The sequence below is a fragment of the Enhydra lutris genome, unplaced genomic scaffold, assembly GCF_002288905.1.
Source record: "Enhydra lutris kenyoni isolate GAN:26980312 unplaced genomic scaffold, ASM228890v2 scaffoldscaffold20, whole genome shotgun sequence".
NCBI classification, from domain to species: domain Eukaryota; kingdom Metazoa; phylum Chordata; class Mammalia; order Carnivora; family Mustelidae; genus Enhydra; species Enhydra lutris.
In genome coordinates this window covers 12,468,923-12,476,022 of record NW_019154104.1, presented here as the reverse complement: position 1 = coordinate 12,476,022, position 7,100 = coordinate 12,468,923, and the positions used below count along the sequence as shown (strand labels likewise).

Here is a 7,100-nt window from a genome sequence, read left to right as displayed (position 1 = left end):
TATATTTCCAAGGTTGTCTCAAGATTATTTGTCTTTTAGAATGCCAGGACTTATATTATATACCATTCAGTGGGAAAGAGTAAGGATGACTATGCTAACCTTCCTTTCACATCTCAGTAAGGTTTTTGTTTAGAAATTACGCATATCACTTCCATTTATAAGTTCTTGATCAGATCTTTTCCACAAAGTCACTAGCCACGAGGAAGACTAAGGAATGTAGTTCTACAGATGGCCATATGCACTACTAAGTCAGGAAGTTTAACACTGTATGTTATACAAGCTATGCACCTTATACAAGTAACAAAAGTAAGTGCCCATATATTTTCTTTAAGTTTTAAATTTAAGTTGACTTTAAGAAAAGCTGAGTTATTTTCAACATCATTGTAGTGTTTTAAAATGCTATCAATATACCATTTCCCAAAGTTCTTAACTTCAGGTGACAGTAGGTCATTTAGCAATGAAATTGGAAGAAAGTATAGGTGTAGAGAGAACTACACTTAAAAATAGACTAAATGATAGTTATTCATTTTTAAAAGGAGAGCATAAAATATACAATTTTCTGGGATATAGTGTTATTTCTTCACCTTTAAGCACTGGACATTCAGAAGAACCAGTTTAAAGTCTAAAGGTGCATTACTGACATAATAATCAGAGTGCTAAGAAGACCATGGACAAGAATTTATAAAGACTTTATATAGCTTACAGAAAAAAGTTGAGTTCAGCAAATCTAACTTGGCTAAAGAAGGCAAAGGCTCTTTTATAGGAGCTTGAGTGAGCATGATATATAAACAAGTAGATTTTTCTTTCAGGTAATTATTCCTTTACCCTTCCTTTCCCTTCTTTTCCCTTCCCTTCCTCCCTTTTCCTTCCTTCCAATCAGCAGAAAAGTTTTCTTTCTTTTAAGGTAAAACAATTAAACTACATCCAAGGCCTAACTTAAAGACAAGAACCAAAATAGCCATTATTCCTTATTCAGACTTGAAGAGTGTAAGAGTGCATGTCACTTGAATAGCAACTTGGATGAGTGTTGGTTAAATCTTCCCCAGAAAAGAAGTGGCTTAGAAGTAAATACCTACCCTCTGGTGGTCTTGAAAAGAGCAACTTAGAGAACTGTAATAGATGTGAAAATCAGCAGCTTAACAGTCACTGGGGGGAGCAGAATGGATTTGGAGAGCCTCAAAAAGCTTCATCCCCAGAGAACTTTTACTACTTGATCTGTTTAGCAGCTTACTGATCTTGTCTTTATTGGCAGAATCTGTCTTTATTCATTATGACTCAGAACTCGATGAGGAATGCTCTATCTGCAGGATATTTGTCACTCTCACACACACAGATGCACACACACACACACACACACACACACACACACATCAGTGGCAGTCATTTAAAACTGTAGATGAGGCAAAGAAGAAGATGGTCAAAAGTCTTCAAAGGAAAATCTGGGGAATGAGAAACAAAAGGCAGAGTTGATGGAATTACATTAAAACAAACATGATTCAACAATATGCTATCTATAAAACCATACTTTAAGCTTGAGGACAAAATGAGATTGAACTTACAAGGATGGAGGTGCATCTGGGTGGCTTAGTTAAGCATTCAACTCTTGATTTCAACTCAGGTCATGATCTCAGGGTTGTGAGATGGAGCCCTGTGTTGGGCTCCACACTGTGCTTATAGCCTGCTTAAGATTCTCTCTCCCTGTCCCTCTCTCCCTCCCCTACCCCCACTTGTGCGTGCATGTTCTCTTTTTCTCCCTAAAAACAAAACAAAACAAAACAAAAAAAAAAAACAACAAAAAAAACCCCAAAGATGAAAAAGATATACTATGCAAATAGTAAACAAAAGAGAGCAAAAGTGGCTCACTAATAATTACATTAAAAAGAATTTAAGGTAAAAATTATTCTTGGAAATTAAAAAAAAGACATTTATAATGACAAAAAGGGTCAATCCATCAAGGAGACATGACATTATAAATATATATGCACCCAACAATGAAGCCCCAGAATGCATGAAGCAAAAAGTGATAAAATTGAAGGGTAAGCAAATAATTCAACAATAATAGTTGTAGAACTCAATAACCCATTTCCAACAATTGATGGAACAACCAGTAGATCAACAAGGAAATAAAAGATGTGAACAACACAGCAAGCCAATTAAATTTAACAGACATACATAGAACACTCCATCTAACAGAGTACACATTCTTCTCAAGTACACATGGAATATTCTCCAGGATAGACCATATATTATGCCAAAGAACAAGCCAGAATAAATTTAAAAGGCATGAAATCATACAAAGTGTATTCTCTGACCACAATGGGCTGAATTTAGAATTAAAAACAAAATTATTAAACTTTTTTAAAATTCATAAATATGTGGAAATTAACATACTTCTAAACAGCAATGGGTCAAAGGAGAAATGTATGTAAAGAGTAATAAAATACTTTGAGATGAAAGAAAATGATAATACAAGCTATGAAAAGTTATGGAATGGATTTGAAGAAGTGTTCAAAGGGAGATTTTTAGCGATGAGCACTGATATTCAAAAGTTAGAACAAAAAAGGAAGACCTCAAATCAATGACATGATATTAAGAAACTTGAAAAAATACACACTAAATCCAAAGTAAAAAAAAAAAATGAAGGGAATAAAGATTAGAGTGGAAATAAATGAAATAGAGAATACAAAAAAGGCAACAAAACCCATATTTGTTTCTTTGAAAGGATAAACAAAATTGACTAGCCCAGATCAAGAAAAAAAAAATGCAGAAGTTTCAAGTTGTTAAGTGAGGAATTAAGAAGAAAACATCATTACCTACCTTACAGAAGTAAATATGATTATAAGAGGACACTATGAACAACTGAATATCAACAAGTTAGGTAATTTAGATGAAAGGGGCAAAACCCCAGGAAAATGCAAGCTACTAAAACTCAAGAATAGAAAATCCGAATAGCCCTAAAACAAATGTAAAAATTAGTACATTAGCACCTTCTTCTGAGGAAAAGTCTAGAATTCACTGATGAATTCTGACAAATACTTAAAGAACAAATAATGCCAATTCTTCACAAACTCTTCCAAAAAAAAAAAAATCAGAGAACAATTACTCTGATGCCAATACCAAAGATATTACAGAAAAAAGAAAATTAAAGACCAGTATACATTACAAATATCAACACAAAATCCTCAACAAAATGCTAGTTAACTGAATCCTGCAGAATACAAAAAGGATTATATATATAATGACCAAGTGGGATTTATTCAGGGAATGCTAGATTGCTTTAACATGTGAAAAACAGTCCTCATAATATACCATAATAGAATAAAGGACATAAACTGCATGGTAATTTCAATAAATGTAGAAAAGTAATTTGACAAAATCAAACACTGTTTCATGACAAAAACAGTCATTGTCCTAGGAATAGAAGAGAACTTCCAGGAAAACCTACAACTGACCTCACACTCAATGGTGAAAGACTGAATATTTTCTCTGCGCCAGATCAAAACAAGACAAGATGTCTGCTCTCACTGCGTATTCTAACCGGGCATTTAGAAAAGAAAAAGAAGTAAATAGCATAGAGGTTGGAAATGGACAATTAAAACTGTTTTCATCTCAGATGCTAATTAGATGAAAGGAAGGAAGGAAGAAAGGAAGGAAGGACAGAAGGGAGGAAAGAAGAAAGAAAGAAAGGAAGAAAAGCAAGCAAGCAAGCAAGTGAGCAAACAGGCATCTAGATTGGAAATGAGAATCCTCTATTCTCAAATGCTGATTTTATATGTAGAAAATCCTCAAGAATCCATGCAAAACTACCAGAATCAATAAAAAAATTTTCAACAAAGTTTTTTAAGATACAAGATCAATATACAAAAATGTTTAGTATTTCTATACACTAACCATGAACATTCTAAAAATGAAATTAAGAAAAGGATTTACTTACGGCAGTGTCAAACGGAATAAACTATATGAATGAAGTAAACAGAAGTCTGTGAAACTTTTACATTAAAATCCATAAAACACTGTTGAATGAAATTTAAAAAGAATGAATGAATGGAAAGACATCCATATTCGTAGAGCAGAAGATAGTATCTTAAAGATGACGTTATTCCTCAAATTGATCTACAGATTCAAAGCACTCTCTTTTTTGGAGAATTTGAAAAGCTGATCTTCAAATTCGTATGGAAATGCGAGGGACACAAATAGGTTTAATGCGTAACACAGTAATATTTTATAAATAGAAACAATCATGTTTTGGAGAAATCTGCTCTACCCTGACCTTTTTACAACGTAAGGAACCTTTAAGGTTGAGTCTATTGTTCAAGAAAGAATAAATACAAAATGACCATGCTCTCCCTCCCTTCCTTACTGAATAGAAACCATGGGTTTGGTTCAGAGACAAAATAGCAAGTGCTGGCATAAAATAGAACAGAAATATTTTAAATTAGGACCCAGGGGCCAACAGATGGTGTTTATAAAACTTCTGCCCCAAGAGTTCTCCCTGAGATGAACTGACATGCCTTTCTCGATGTAGGAGAATGCAGCATAGTATTTTGATTTTTAAAATGTCTTGTGCTCTGCAGTTCTTCTTAGCAGCCCAGCGAGAGAAACGCAGGCTGCTGCCTTGAATTTAACCGACAGAAATGAATAATGCTCATTCAGAGAAATGTCCTGCATTTTGTCAGATGCCATGCTCTGCACAGCCTCCTCTCCATGGGACAGCCAGACAGCGTGCAGTGCCACGGTGCACAGGTTAGCAGCTGGAAAAGAAATCATGGCAAGCCAAGGCTGAATTGCAATCCAGGGAGGAGAGATGGATATAAAGATTCACAGTCCTGAAGAAATGTAAGGGAAACAAGTACTCTAATAGGCACTGACATGATGCTGTTCATTACAGGTCAGTTTCTGAAGTTAGCGTATGTCTTTATTCCTGCACTCCCAGTTGTTAAAGCCAGATGTGGTTTAGGTATGGATAAGAGAAGCTGCTGTGGTTGAGAGAATGGGCTTTGAGGGAGACAAACCTGGGCTTGGGTTCTATCTGGAACTTGAAGAGGCCGAGTAACATGGCCAGGACCCCACAGTTATTCTGATATAGTTTCATCAACTGCAAGACGCTGAAAACAACAGTTTTCTTCATAGGTTTGCTGGAAGGATTAAATTATCTAAGGCAGATAATGTGGTTTTTTTTGCAAGGGACAATTATTAATATTAGCTTTTATTAAAGATGTACCTGATTTTTATCTTACATCATTATTTTAGCCAGGCTTCCTAGATTTCCAGACTCTTGAGCTCCATCCTCTTAAACAAATAAGAGATTGGTTTGGCAGAGCTGTGAAGAATTATTCCCCAGAAGTTATCCCAGCCCTGGACTATGACTACCATTCCAAGCCCTTAAATTTTATGGAAAATGGATTTTAATGGGTTGTTCAGGATGAAAAGATAGGAGATTCTCCTAGTTACTAAATTCAAAGAATACACACATCCTCAACTAGAAAGGAGAATAACAGAATTCAGGTTATTCTGACATACTGATCTTGTAAGGAGGTCAAATGATGGTGTGTGTTGGGTGGGGGTGCTGTTAGGCAGTGCTTATTATATATTACTTTTTTCTTTTAAAGATGCAGAAAGTAGAGACCAAGGTTTAAGAGTGGCTGCTAGCTGATTCAGGCTTGCGGGAAAGATGGAGTGTCCTTGGTTGTGTACCATGGGGTCCGTGTACTCCGGAGGGCCCAGGCCATACAAGAGCTCAGAGCAGCGAGGACGGGAACGGGATGGGCCGCACCTTGACCGCTAGAGGGCGCACCGCCTGTGGGAAGCCGTGTCCTGGGCCCAATCAGTGGGAAGGGAGAAAGTGGAGGACCTGATTCAGAACTCCTGTCTCTTGCTCATTTCTGAATCCCAGAAGCTGGGACACTTCCAGGCAAAAACAAACAAACAAACAACAACAACAACAACAACAATAACAAAACAAACATGCCAACAAAGTGAAGGTTTTCTTAGCAATCCACCGAATGGAGATATTAAAGGGGGAAACAAAGAAGCTATATGCAGATCAGAAGACCCACAGAGGCAAAGACAAGAACCAATGCTGCCCCATTTGTAACACGACCTTTTCATTCACTGTTGTGGCCCAGGGGGAAGATCCACGCAAAGAACTTAAAGCTGAAGCAGCAGTTGGTTAATGTGTGGGGCTTGCACCAGAATAGAGCTGATAGACCAAGACAAGTTTGGCAGCTTCTGCCAGGTGACTTTCAAAGACCTTGTCATGGCTCCACAACATTCTGTGGGCAAGAAACACAGGAAATAGGAAACTAAGCTCAAACTCATAGCACACAATGAGCGGCTGGCCGACCTGCTGTCCTGACTCATCAGCTGGGAAGGGCTACCCCTACAAGATGTATAAGATAGTCCTGAACTCTATAGAACAGTATCAAGTTCATGTCAGTGACTTCAAACACAAGAACCAATCACCAAGCCAATGGCATCACCCCTGGGCTAGCTAGATTCCAATGCAAACACAGCCGTTTTAGAAGGACTTAACCACCTTGGAAGACTAGAGGTGTTTCTTTTCTTTCTTTTTTTTTTTTTTTAATTTTTATTTTATTTTTTAAATTACTTTTCAGTGTACTAGAATTCATTGTTTATGCACCACACCCAGTGCTCCATGTAATACGTGCCCTCCACAATACCCACCACCAGGCTGGCCCAACTTCCCACCTCCTGCCCCTTCAAAACCCTCAGACTGTTTTTCAGAGTCAATAGTCTCTCATGGTTCATCTCCCCCTCCAATTTCCCTCAACTCCTTTCTCCTCTCCATCTCCCATGTCCTCCATGTTATTTCTTATGCTACACAAATAAGTGAAATCATATGATAATTGACTCTCTCTGCTTGACTTATTTCACTCAGCATAATCTCTTCCAGTCCCTTCCATGTTGCTACAAAAGTTGGGTATTCATCCTTTCTGATGGAGGCATAATACTCCATAGTGTATATGAACCACATCTTCCTTATCCATTCGTCCGTTGAAGGGCATCTTGGTTCTTTCCACAGTTTGGCGACCGTGGACATTGCTGCTATGAACATTGGGGTACAGATGGCCATTCTTTTC

At 37.3% G+C, this 7,100-nt stretch overlaps 1 pseudogene; it reads left to right on the top strand.

Annotated features, from left to right (window-relative positions):
- The first annotated feature begins 5,671 nt into the window (after positions 1–5,671).
- On the top strand, positions 5,672–6,494 carry LOC111148737 (annotated as a pseudogene).
- The last annotated feature ends 606 nt before the right edge of the window (positions 6,495–7,100 follow it).